The sequence below is a fragment of the Pagrus pagrus genome, assembly GCF_965226575.1.
Source record: "Pagrus pagrus genome assembly, chromosome: 9".
Taxonomy (NCBI): domain Eukaryota; kingdom Metazoa; phylum Chordata; class Actinopteri; order Spariformes; family Sparidae; genus Pagrus; species Pagrus pagrus.
The window spans coordinates 1,090,500-1,104,013 of NC_140193.1; positions in this window are offsets into that span (position 1 = coordinate 1,090,500).

Sequence of the window (13,514 nt, forward strand, 5' to 3'; positions counted from 1 at the left end):
AAACATCTGAAACATCTGAAACACCTAAAATATCTGAAACACCTGAAACATCTGAAACACCTGAAACATCTGAAATGTCGGAAACACCTGAAACACCTGAATTATCTGAAACACCTGAAACATCTGAAATATCTGAAACACCTGAAACATCTGAAACACACCTGAAACACCTGAAACATCTGAAACACCTGAAATATCTGAAACATCTGAAACATCTGAAACAGCTGAAACATCTGAAATATCTGAAACATCTGAAACATCTGCAACACCTGAAACAGAACTGAAATATCTGAAACACCTGAAATATCTGAAACACCTGAAACAACTGAAACATCTGCAACATCTGAAACATCTAAAACACCTGAAACACCTGAAACATCTGAAACACCTGAAACAACTGAAACATCTGAAACACATGAAACATCTGAAACACATGAAACATCGGAAACACATGAAACAACTGAAACACATGAAACATCTGAAACACCTGAAACAACTGAAACATCTGAAACACATGAAACATCTGAAACACATGAAACACCTGAAACACCTGAAACAACTGAAACATCTGCAACATCTGAAACATCTAAAACACCTGAAACACTTGAAACATCTGAAACACCTGAAACATCTGAAACATCTGCAACATCTGAAACACCTGAAACAACTGAAACATCTGAAACATCTGCAACATCTGAAACACCTGAAACAACTGAAACAACTGAAACATCTGAAACACATGAAACATCTGAAACACATGAAACATCTGAAACATCTGCAACATCTGAAACACCTGAAACAACTGAAACAACTGAAACATCTGAAACACATGAAACATCTGAAACACATGAAACAACTGAAACATCTGAAACACATGAAACATCTGAAACACATGAAACACCTGAAACATCTGAAACATCTGCAACATCTGAAACATCTGAAACACCTGAAACATCTGAAACATCTGCAACATCTGAAACACCTGAAACATCTGAAACACATGAAAATCGACAGAATAGCTGTTTCTTTCCATCAGAAACGTGAGTCCTTCTGTCCAGAATGTCTGTAATGAGTATAACTTTGTCTTCGTCTTGTCTCTGTCCGTGTCTCAGTGAGGACGACGGGCTGACAGTCCAGCAGACACTGTATCTGTCAGAAACAGGCTGTGATCACTGACAGTGTGAATACTTGTGCTAAATCAGGAGACTGGTGGCCCAGGAGGGACACAGCGAGAGGAGTTGGGAGGATTCGGTGGACCTGGTCCAGGATCAGGAGCCAAGAGGACCTGTGAGACCTGACAGATGTTCGACAGGATCCTTCAGGATTGATAAAGTTCGATCTCATCGTTCCAGGTCGTCCTGACATAAAGTGGACCTGCTGAATCCTCCTCACACTCAGACGATGTGTTCACTGCCATCTGGTTTTCTCTGTCTCATTGTCCTGTCTCTACACACACACACGTTGTGCGATCCCACACACTCCTCTGCAGGCCGGATTAAAGAGGAGGACTAAGACTCTCCTCCTCCTCCCACTCATCCTCCTCTCATCACGGCTTCCTGCTCAATCTACCTGACAGTCTTTTCACAGGTACAAACTAATCCTCCCCTGAGGCTCACTGAGCCGCTCACTCTAATCAAAAGTCAAAGCGTTTCTGCTCCTCGTTCAAAGACTCCTCATCGCTCCTCTTCCTCTTTTCACAGCACAAAGAACCTCATCCTCGCTCGGCCGTGATGAAGGTCAGCGCGGGAACACGAGAGGTCCGGCAGCGTCCAGGAGGAGTCGTGTAAACCTGGAGGCTTGCTGTCGGATTAACAGTGAAGAGTGCTTCCTGTCAGTCAGGTAGGAGGAGGAACTGGCATCTGAACACAGGCTGTATTTTATTTTGAAGCTTACAGTCAGCCGGCTTTACAGCTGATTTCTTCATGAGCTTCTTTTAGCAGCCAGACATCTGCTCCATTGATTTCAGATCTCACTGACACTTTTCATACAGATGATTTTAATTAAACATCTCCAGGTGCTTTCAGACTCCGTGTGGATAAAACTCCACCGCTGCTGCTAACGGCTACGTCTGATCCTGCGAACAACCTGCAGGCTGCTTTATCCTCAACATGGAGCCCAGCGGCGCAGGCTGGAGCTCAGAGGACAGGAAATGTTAGCGATACGAGCTACGTGATGTTGATTCTGCAGCCGGTAGAAGGGTCGCGAGTTCGATTCTGAATCAATAATCAGTCGAAATGAGCTTTTAGTTTCATTCATCAAAATCAAAAGCAGGGTGAATGTATTTCTCTCCACTACCGACTCGTGGCCACGGGAAGAAAAAACATTTCACAGATGGCACAGTTAGCTTAGCATTTGCCTGCAGCTAGCCTAACGTTAGCCTGCAGCAAGCTTAGCGTTAGCCTGCGGTGTCACTTCCAGACTCTTCTCCTGTGTGATGAAGACGATCAGCTGACTGGTACCAGAGGAAACTGTGACAGCGACTTTTTCAAAGATCCTTTATTGATTTGCTTGTGAAGAGGGTTCACTCTGGACATAAAAAAGGGAAATAATTAGTATATTGATAAATGTATAGAGATTATATCATTTGATTATTAAAATAATACATTGCGATTACATTATTATATATATACAGTATATTTAAATATAAAGTGTATGAAGATGAGACTAATTTCAAACCTAAGTCTGTCAACTCTTTGGTATAATATGTAATTACAAGTTTAAAATATTGTCACAATTCTGTGTAATTGACACAAATAATGAAATAAACTAGAATGTTAATATTTCAGATCTTCGTATATGTAAAATATGTTTCTGCTGGAGGGTTTTCTCTGTTCTGTCAGTGAATTGAAGCAGTTTGGGTTTTGAACTGTTGGTCGATGTATAAACTGTTTGAGTCCCGTCCTCTCGTGCAGCCTCACCTCAGATAAATATGTTATGAAGCAGTCGGTGTGTGTTCCTCTTCAGTCCTACACTGTCATTGTGTTGAACTATCAGTCCAAACATTCACTTCCTGTCTGTCAGATAACAGCCTCCACCTCCTCCACCCTGACACTTCACTGTACAGTAATCACTCCACACTCACATCCTCCTGTTTCCTGCTCAGGTATCTCAACACCACTTCCTCCTCCTCCTCATCGTCCTCTGGACTCATACAGCAGGGAGGAGGTCGATCTGTTATTGCTGTGTTTACTTAATCAATAAAATGTGAGGACTGCTGTTCCACTCTGACCAATCACAGGGCTCCCTGAACCCAGTGGGTGGAGTTGGTACCTTGTGGTAATTATCATACGTGTTTTAAGATGCACAGATGCAGCCGGTCGTCCACACTGAGTCCCTGCTGTCAGACTCAGGATGCTGTCTTTATCAGAGCTCCTGAACGCATCACAACAACCAGCAGGAACCAGCAGGAACCAACAGGGTTAAATATAACTGACAGCCTGTCACTGTGAACACCACAACGAGTGGACCACATCAGATACAACGACCCGTTTCACCGCTCTGACACAAATATAGTACACATACACAACACCAGGCCCCGAACCTGCTTCAGAAAGTGGGTTCAATGACACTCAGCTGAAGGTTTTTGGTTCAGAAACCCGGCTCAGCTTAATGTTGAAGCAGTTATATGGCAACATATCTGAAACTAACCTGCTTGACTGTTTTCACTCCCAACGCGTTAAAAATGGCAGCTTGGTCAGCGGCCCGACCCTGAAACTATGCCGCCGCGGTACGAGGCTCGGCCGGTATCCAACATTTGACATCATAAGCACCACGATCACCCTACGGGAAAGACGAGATGCAGCCTTTTAAAATCCGTCAGCTCGCTCTTACTCCCACCGTGTCAAATATTGACACCGTTGTGTTTGCTGCCACGACAGCTCAGCGTGCATTTTCTTTACAAAATAAAAGCCTGAAGATGCCGTAACAGCTGTTAGATATTCAATATATTCCAAAATAAATGACTGCACATATTGTGATATTATATGTAATATTGGCCCAAGCCTTGTAGTTACCGCTCTAGCATCATTTCTAGAAGTGACCATGTAGCGTGGTGCTAAAAAACACGAGAACAGTCCACATAAGGAGCTGACCGGGGCGGTTGGGTGGACCAAACACAGACCGGCCAACGAGTCCAGTGTGTCGCGAAACATCAAGGTTGACCTGTTTTTCACTTACGTAAGCAGAAACTAAAGTAGGCCTACATGCTTATTTTAACCCAACGCAGGATGTTTTCCTGAACCTAACCACGAAGGTTTGGTTTCTAAACCTGACCAACAACTTACAGCGAGCTAACGAGCAGCTAACAGTAAGCTAACGTGACCTAGGCTCCATGAACAAAGTAAATAATGATAACTGATGATGAGGTTGTTCAACCTGGAAAATGTCACCCAGCAATAATCAAACACATCAAAAGTAAATGATCATTTAAGAAGTCAGTAAACAAGTTTTGAGAAACGTAACGTAGCCCAGGTGTTATTGTCTATCGTACCTTTGTCTTTGTTTGTGTGTTCTGCTGTTTGTTGTTTGATGGTGAAGTTATTTCTTATCTTTATACTGTGCAATTTACATTTGTAGTTTTTGTGGTTCTCGTGTTTACAATGGGAAGATTAGCAACCACTCTGTGGATGCTAATCAGGTTCTTACTAAAGAATAAAACATAAAGCTAACGCTAGATACCCAAAGCTAAATTTGAGCTAAAGGGCCGTAGAATCTAAATCTAAGCTAGCTAGACGTCTTTGAAGTTTCCTCAGGTTATATGGAAAGAATGTAGCCTTTGATCTTCTTATGCTAATTGTTACATAAATAGATTTATAGATTTATTTTGAACTTTCGGAGGATAGCATGTAGAGGTGCATGTTGAAGACAAAAACAGAAATTAAAATTTTTCACTTTTACAAAATCTCTTGGTCTCGAGGAAATGCTTAGCCTAGCTTAGCCGCGAGATGTTGGGAAATGTTAGCTAGCGCTATCAAAACATTCGTCTCTGTTTCCTCCCTGTTTTTGTCTCCTCACCTTTTATCTTTGAAAATCATGTCCTGTAGAGTAATAATCCATCAGTAGTGACAGTAGTGGACAGTTTTATGCTAAGCTAACACAGTGTGGGGTACAGTTAGCCTGTCAGGTCTCGACCTCTGCTTGTAAAATGTATTTCTTCCTCATAACGTGGAGAAACGAGCCGTCAGAAGCTGTTAAAGCTTCACATGGAGGATTACTGAGGATCCTGGACTGTTTTAGCTGCTCACAGAGCTGCTAAATGAAAACAGCAGCGAGCAGAGTTTTACGAGGCAGCGGTTCAGATCTGATCCAGATCTGCTGCCTGTGGGGGACTCAAAGGGTCCACAACTGGATCACAGCTGGAACTGAAGCTGAGGTGTTAAAGCTGATTAAAACTGGGCTCAAATCTCTATTTTTAGGACTAAACAAGCTGTTCTGGACCTTTTTAAGAGTTTTTCTTCATCATGTTAGTGCAGCTCAAACGTTTCATCCATCAGTCTTTAAACTGGCAATTATCCAGCTTATTCACATGTACTGTAGACAAAGAAACAGGAAGTGACACAGTGTGGAGCGCTGCAGGGATCCACAAAAACAAGCAACACAAGCAAACACAACACGTCTCCATACAGCTCGTCCAGCGCAGTCAAAGCCTCGTCCATCACTGAGACGAACAGACTCCATGTTTCTGCTCAAAGACAAAAAAGAAGTTCATGTAGAACATTTGCTGAATTTACAAGAAGGAACAAATCAGTCAGAATCAGTCAGAGACAGAGTTTCACACAGTTTATAAAGTGTCTCCAACTCAACAACTCACTAAACTGACACATTTGTTAAGGGAGTCTGGGGACAAAGAAGTAGCCTATACTGGTTACTGGTTAGTGTATTTGTAAAATTTGTAAAAAATGTTTAGCGTCAGTAAAATGTTGTCTTTGAGGGAACAGGAAGTGCAGAAATGCTGACTATAGAGTTTCCATTCCTTGTTAGCCAACAGTTGCCTTGGATTGGTGACTAGCTTATAAGCTAACATTAGCCTATTGATGGATTTTACCATTTACCTCCAGTATTGGTGCTAAGCTAGGCATATTTTTAATATTTTTTCTGTTGTGAAACAATGGTATGAACTTTATTGACCGTACTCACACAGCGGCCATTTTCCTCTGACATCACGCTCAGGGTGGTCCTGCCGCTGTGTGATGTCACAGCTTCCAGACTGATGAGGAGCTGAAGAGACGATGAATGATAACAATCCAGAGACATCGGGACATTTTTCAAGGTCAAACAACATATTTGATGACCTACTAGCTAACGTTAGCATCCAACAACTTCCTAGCTAACGTTACTGCTTGATAGTGTTACGTGATGTGATATTAAACTAAAGTATCAGCACATTGGACACACACTGGAAGTGGCTGCATGCTAACGTGAGCTAACAGGTTATCAAATATGTAGTTTCAGCTCAAAGTATGACCCACTTTCCCTCCAGATTTTCATCGTCCAATAACATTTTAGTTGCTACTCAACCAGGAAGTGATGTAATTACAACAACTTTTTTACGTTTATATGACCTGCGACCTTCAACACAGCAGCACCCTGAGCACGACGTCGCAGGAAAATGGCCGCCGTGTGAATTGAGCACTCTGGTTTTTATTCATATGATTTTATTTCCTAAATATTTGACTTGTTTAAAATAAAACCAGCTGTTTGTGTGATGAAATGTGTCTCATGTTGATTCTCATATTGTTTTAAAATGATCCTGAACAGCTTTCACATTTCTGACGGCTATAAACGTGCTAACGTGATGTTTCCTTCAGAACCAACCGTAAACCCGCAGGAGAAAGTGTCTCTGCAGACGCGTGATACCTTCCTCTTCTTGCTCTGAAGCCTCTGCAGGTAAATGAAAGTTTCTTGAAGGTGACTCTGGATCAAACTGTGGTAAAGTCTGAGCAGCGTCTGTCGTCCTTCAGGGGGGTTGTCGGAGGCGTAGGAGGTTCAGGACTCACAGATTAAGCAGCTATCAGCGTCTCAGGTGTTCCTCAGACACTCTGAGCCAAAGTGAACCTGATCTGAGAACAGGGAGGTCTGAGTGGGAGGTTCAATCCCTTTACGGCCTCGGAGAAGCTCTCACTGTCACACTTATTGTTTCGCAGCTGAGCAGGAGGGCGAGCGAGGAGCAGGGTTCAGGCCTGAGTCAGGCTCAGCTGTCACACATGAAATACTTCAGCACAAGTAAATGTTTGTTCCAGCTCAGGATGAATTACGGCCGTTTAACCTGTTTTCATATTCGGTCTGATGACTTCATGATTGAGTTACAGTAATGTGATTGTTGTAACAGTCTAGTTATACCTTAACTCACCAATCATCAGATTACTTTAATGAGCCCAGGAAGGAAACAGAGCGCAGTGTCTGCATGTCTGAGGCATTAAACTACTGAACAATTACATTCAAGCCATAACTGAAAATAATTATGAATCTTAAAGGGGCAGTTCACCCAAAAAATAAAAAATACAGTTATTATTTACTGCTTCTGTAGACGAGTGTATGTCGCAGGACAAATGTTTTTTTTTACACACTGAAGATATTTCTTAATGTATATTTGTCTGCCGAATTTACAAGAAGGAACAAATCAGTCAGAATCAGTCAGAGACAGAGTTTCACACAGTTTATAAAGTGTCTCCAACTCAACAACTCACTAAACTGACACATTTGTTAAGGGAGTCTGGTGATGTTGTGGTTCTGTTTTAGACTCAACACTGTAACGGATCAGCGTCTGCACGGTGAGGTGACGTGTCTCTGTGTCTGAAATGAAGAAGACGAGTCCAGCTGAGCTCTTCGTCTGTCCTCAGCAGGTTTCTGTCTCTGTCTGACGTCCAGGCGATTTTTAGCCTCTCAGTGTTTACGCAGGAACCAGAGCGGGTCAGGACGTCCCGACAGCTTCGTGTTCGACCCCCCCAACATGTTGTTTTAGGAGGTTGATTCTGTAATCTGGAGACTCCCTCGGGACTGAAACCCAACTGTGGGAGACGAAGGCCGACACGTTCAGTTTGAGGATTTTACAGATATTTGATCTGAACGATAAAAAGCATCAAGTTAAAGAAACTTGTGAAGGCTTTCTCTTGTGTCTCTGCAGCGCCTGTGGTGCTTCTTTCTCTGCATAAAACACGTCCACCCACATGTTGGTATGAAAACACAGTCTGTTGGAGACAATGAGAACATCCTACGTGGTGTATAAGCCTGTCAGTCGTGTGGACGGATGAAGAATAAGAAAAGAGTGACGAGGCTGAGAACAAACCCGGCTCTCTGTGAGGCTGCAGGAAGTTATTGGGAGAGTTTGTTAAGAGAAGAAGAAGAAGGTCCACTCCTCCTGTTTAAAGGCTGTCAGACCAGCAGGATCTCTGTTTTAATCTGTGTGTAGGAGGAGCTGGTCAGGACCAGTTTTTGTTCCTGTCAGCAGAGAGGAGACAGTCAGCAGAGGATTAAAGCACAAACACAATCATTAACCAGCTGAAACGTTCATTCACCATCACTGTTCGACCCAGTTCGATCTGTGACAGCAGCACCGACACCCAGAATTACCTCAAGTGGCACAACACGTGCAAAATGTGAATTACAGTACAAACAAAACCAGTCAAAGTATGTATTCACTGAAACGCCTTTTAGAGCCGAGCACTGAAAAGAAGGATTATTCAGAGTGTCGACTCGGCAACATCGTGGCCGGTAACATCTCCGGTCCCACCCGGACTCTGACGTATCATCAGAACTAAATGTTCACGACCACAGTGGAGGTAGTGTCTCTGCCTCCACACCGAGCGTCTCGTCTGTTTGTTTCCTCTGTCCACTCCACAGTAACGTTCCCGTCGCCTCGCTGATCAAGCGGAGACGTCGATGGAACACGGCACCGCAGATCATTTGTACCAGGCCCGGTGTGCACGGTCGTCATGCAGAAACATCACATGCAGGTCAGTGACTTCCACAGTAACTCCAGCTGTGACTGGGACGCAGCAGCGATAACGGTTAGCATCATCAGCTAAAGTCAAGTTAGCGAACGTTAAGGCACTATTACTCCTTTCTGACCAAAGTGCTGGTTCTGGTGCTGGTGCTGGTGCTGGTGTCCGTGTCTTACCTTTGACCTCATGTCCGTGTCTTACCTTTGACCTCATGTCCGTGTCCGTCCTGTATTTCTTGTCTGAACACCTTCACACACACATTTTCCTGCTCAGTAACACACAGCTAGTGTGTCTGTGACGTCACGTTGCTGCAGGATTCAGTTTCCTATGAAAACAACATTTAAGACTTCAGTAAAAGACAAACTGAGCTGATTTTGTACAGTGTAGCAGATACTGCTGACCCACAATCCCCTGCTGCTGTGTGAAACTGGACCTGATGACTGTGTGAGCTGACGTCCTTGAAGCCGTGTTGTGTTTGGAGCGAAGTCTGTTTTTCTGGATTTAGACTCAGTGTGAAGGTTTCTACTCTGATGATGATGTCACGGCGAGCTGCAGTGTGATTGGGGGGGTGTTGATGATGTCGTCTGTGTTATGATAAGTGGTGGGCAGGAGGACCTCGTCTGGTTCTGGTGCCAGCCGGGGTGAGGATCCAGACACATGAGAGGCGGAGCAGAGAAACAACAACACTGCAGCGACACGTGGAGCCTCCAGCAGAGACCCGGTGGGACCGGCCTCCTGCTGACGCTCACAGGCTGCAGGTTCTGTTGTTCACATGGTTCTGTTGTTCACATGGTTCTGTTGTTCACATGGTTCTGTTGTTCACATGGTTCTGTTTAAATCCATCTGAAAGAAAAACCATAACAGTTTGGGTTTTCAGTCTTTATGCAGTTAAAAGCTTGAAAGTCTTTCACCTCATCACTTTCTACGTGCAGGATGTCGTCAGGATGTTTTACGTGACGCACAAAACCACAAAACACTCACACCTGAGGACAGGTCTGCCAACAGAGTGGAGCTGAAGTCTGGACCAGCCTGCAGACACCAACACTGAACTAACACACAGGAGCACCAGACTCAGAACCACTGAGGACGTGACTCAGACAGCAGAGAGCTCCTCCTCCTCCAGCCTCCTTTAAATATGGGCGGGGCCTAATCACCTGATCAGGAACAGGGCGGAGCACCTGCCCCAAAATGGCCGCTGGGGATTGTTGTTTACACGAGTCTGTTAACATCAATCTGAGATAAAAACAAACTACTGACATGTTTCTTGTTTGTGCAGCAGAAAGGCTTCATGTTCAGTGTGTGATGTCACTGATGAGTTGTTGTGTTGTGTTGTGTTGTGTTGTGTTACGTTGCGTGTCGTCATGTTGTGTCTTGTTGTTCGTGTTGCCTCTTCTCACTGAGCACGTCTGAAAACCTGAATTAAGTCCAACCAGGACTTTAAGATCCAGGTGGACTCTTTACAGCGCTGATCATGAAGGAAAACATAAATATATTTTGAATTGTCTGATTTCAGATCAGTCAGTGTGTGTGTGTGTGTGTGTGTGTGTGTGTGTGTGTGTGTGTGTGTGTTCACTAACTGAAGGTTACACTGAGTTCAGAGAGTGTTTGAGTCGGTGTTGTTGAGCCTGCAGCTCATTCAGCAGGTGGGTCAAACAGCACCATATGGAGAGCACACACACACACACGCTCACACACACACACACACACACACACACACACACACAAACACACACACACACACACCAGAGGGGGAAGCCTCTCATCTTTTAAAGGTGCAGTTTGTAAGAAAAGTTTCATTCCCAACTCGTCAGCGGCGCTGTGGGTTTGTATGACGGGCCGGTTCATCCCACAGCTCCTTTAACTGAGCTGAAGGCTGAAGACAACACTTCTTGTCTGTGATTGGACAGAACCAAACACCATGGCGACAGCTCAGCATCATTTCCTGTTTTTATTGTGCAGGTGTGCGACTCCTCAGCCTGTCCGGGTTCAACAGGACGTTTAAAGGGACAGTTTGGGCCTTTTGAAGCGCTCTTATCCAGAGTGCTGGTGGAGGTTCTGGTGTTGGAAGCTGAGTACCATCCTGCTGTGGACGGGTCAGCAGCACCATGTATGTTACACACCTAATACATGTTAGTGTGTTCAGATCTCTGCAAAACACCTCTGAGTCCATCTGACGCTCAACTGAGGAGACAACCTCAAAGTGGAGATGAGAGGTTTTCACATGACAGCATCAACACACACACACGCACACGCACACACACACACGCACACACACACACACACACACACACACACACACACACGCTCTGAGGCCTGTGAAGCTGTTTAAACACAGGGACCAGGAGCAGGTGGTGCAGCCGTGTAGCAGCAGTGCTCTTTGGCCTGATCCAGGATCTGCAGGCTCCGTCACATATGGTGCCGCCGCCGCCGCCGCCACTGCCGCCGCCGCTCACGCAGCCTTTGAAGACGTGCAGTTTGAGCGGACCATCTGTCTGCTGCCGGCAGTCAGCGCTCTGTCGACACACGCGGTTTGTGCTCTTTGTTCACTTCACCTGTTTGAAGCCGCTTCACCTTCAGCGTCATCGCTTCAGCAGAAAGACGACGGGAAGTTTCACAACTCCAAGTTCTGTCACAAACCAAACGGGTCAGCGCGTCTCACAGGTGAGGTTTGTGAAAGAGGAAGTGTGGGCTCGTTACAACATCCCACACGGTGTCTCAACGTCTGCCTGAAGTTTAATGTAACACAGAGACAGTCTGATAAAACAGGTCAGAGCTGCTGGTCCGTCTGCTGGTCCGGCTCCTGGTCCGTCTGCTGGTCCGTCTGCTGGTCCGTCTCCTGGTCCGTCTGCTGCTGCTCCTGCTTATTAAGAAAAATACTCTCCAAGTCCAAAAGTATGTGGACACCTGACAGTTACACCCATACAGGATTATTATTGTTGGTGGTAAACTTACAGTTCTGTTCAGTTCTGTTCAGTTCTGTTCAGAAACTCAAAGGATTCACATCATTTTACTGAAAACATGTTGTCAGGTTTGTGACCACGGGTTGGACTGACTATAATGCGGTGGCTGAAGGTCAAAGGTCAAGGTCACTGTGACCTCATTGCGTCATATTCTCGTGAACGCCACATCTCAGAAACAGAAACACAGACGGACCAACGAAGAGAGGCAACAACACAGGGGACAGCACAAACTGAGCTAACGAGACGGGTGTGAGACAGGTGTGAGACAGATGTGAGACAGGTGTGAGATGGGTGTGAGACAGGTGTGAGACAGGTGTGAGGACGAGCGCAGGAACACAGCAGGGAGACAGGACAGTGCTCAGGTGAGCAGGAAGTGACCTGAAGCTCAACTCAAACACGACACCTGTCTCCTCACAAACCGCCGACTCATACGATAATGTGACATTAATATCTGACAGGATGAACAGATGGAGGTCAGAGGTCAGCTGCACTGTGACCTCATGATGTGTAACCACACTTCACACTTCAGGTGTGCTGAACACCTGAAGTGTGAAGTGATCGAGCGTCTCCATCAACATGAAGCAGTTTAAAGAAGGAAGTGATTCAGAGCTGGAAACATGTTGCACATATTTAAAGTTCAAGAGATAAAAACATCTACAGCGTCACATCTTTCAGATCACCAGGTCCAGCTGAGGTTTCAGTCCGGGTCGGTCTTAAAGACGTTCTGTGACCTGACAAAGTGGTGATGACATCATCTTGACTTGAGAAGAAACCGGATCAGTATCAGAACAGGACGTCAGACAACATGTTGAGCTTCATGTTCGGTCTGACACTGCAGCGTGTTAGAGAGTGTTCCAGTCCCGATCAGTCAGTGCTGACCTCAGATCAGTCAGTGGGCCCGATCAGATCAGTCATACAACTGTCTCATTTTTCTCTGTTTTAATGGAGCAGACACGTGCAGCTGTACCGGTTCTGTTCTGTGGACCTGCTGCAGAGATTCAATTATTCATTCATTCATGCAAACAAAACATCTGCAACTGTTTTACTGATCAATTAGTTTTTAAAACTTGCCAAAAATTCTCTTGCTGCAGCTTCTGTTCTGGTTCTGAATGTGTATTTGCTGTTTTTCTTTGTTATTATTCAGTTATTATTAATAATAATAATTAATAATTAATAATTAATAATTAATACCTTAGAATCAGATGGACGTTTATTACTTCACATGATTAATCAGAAGAATCATCAGCTGGTTCTGTCAGTCAAACGTCCACTTTAACGTAACCTACAAAGTGTCCTGCTGTGTGGACCGGGCCTGGCAGGTCTGCAGGATGTCTGGTGAGAGGTCAGGGGTCAGGGGTCAGGTACATGTATGAATCACATGTGCAGATGAAGCTAGCACAGTTTAGCTTAGCACAGCTAGCAGGCAGCCCGCTGTATCATCCTCAGTGAGTCCTGGCAGACTTCAACAACACTGACGTATAATTCAGCCCAACATGTCGGCTGTTGTTAACAAACTGTTATCAGACCCGGGCGGCTCGGTGATTATATGTTCCTGAGGTGAAGAAACTCGTGGACGCTTCAGGAATAATTTCAGAGTGAGTCTGGAAACTTCGAG